This window comes from Palaemon carinicauda, chromosome 39, assembly GCF_036898095.1.
Source record: "Palaemon carinicauda isolate YSFRI2023 chromosome 39, ASM3689809v2, whole genome shotgun sequence".
Taxonomy (NCBI): Eukaryota; Metazoa; Arthropoda; class Malacostraca; order Decapoda; family Palaemonidae; genus Palaemon; species Palaemon carinicauda.
In genome coordinates, this window is record NC_090763.1 from 56,981,863 (window position 1) to 56,982,957 (window position 1,095).

The window sequence follows — 1,095 nt, forward strand, 5'->3', positions numbered from 1 at the left end:
GATTTCTTTAGTATTGTGGATACAAACCAGCATTCTTAGGCCACAAAAGTACAAAGTTGGGCTTAAAGGTGAGAAGCAGTGTTGCTGTCTGCAGTATTATCTACCACGTAGAACTCTTTTGACACTTCTTCCTCGTCATACGATCTTGTGCTTTTTAACCTCGAGATAAGATCTTCTTGGACCCCTTTTCCCTGAGAGCAAGTTCCTTTATCCTGAAACTTAGTCTTCAAGTTAAGAACAATCAAGTGTTGAGAAATACGATGTACATTCTGAGTGGCAAAAAATGAGCAAGCTTGAGTTTACTAAGATGGTGCTCTCTAAAAGAGAAACTTTTATTTCTCATTCTCTTTGAACCCCAGACTAGCATGTGCTTCAGAAAGCACATCTAATGTCTATGGCTTGAATGTTGACAACTCCAGCTTGAACTCAAATTGCCTTCTCTAATCTAACAAGTGTACATAGAGACAATTGGTATGGCAGGCATTTATAGAAGTTATAGATAGAAATAAAAAAATACAAAAAAATATTAGTGCTCTCTTTTCATTATATTGTATGTGATTTTACAAGGAATGGCTGTTTAAAACCATTAGATGGGAAGTAAAGATGTTTAGATACTTGTCATTACAGTATTTAGAAAAAAAAATAAAAAAAAATGGAATTGCTTTGATGTTTGATATTTAAAGAAGAATGTTTTTAATGTTCCTATCTAGTGCTACCTTTAGTCCATCCAGTTTACAGTTTAGATGAAGTTCAGTTGGAAATGAATCAATAGGTTACAATCATGTTTCAGGAGCCAGCCATATTTCCTTCTTACTCTCACTCCCTCTTGATTTTTCATTTTTTCCATTTTTTAAAAACTTTTCCCGTTGGAAAATAAGCTTGTATCAGGAGACAGGAGAGGGAGACTTGCCCATCAGTGTATTCGTTAAAAAACAGATGGTATTGCTTTAATCTTTAACTTTCTTAGAAACATTAGTAATCAAGTATCAGAGCTGCTTTTGATATTAACCTGTCGTAGTTCCCTTATTTATTTCCATTGGAAATAGGATATATTGATGTTTTGATTATTTCCATATCTAGATCTCTAAAGTGTGT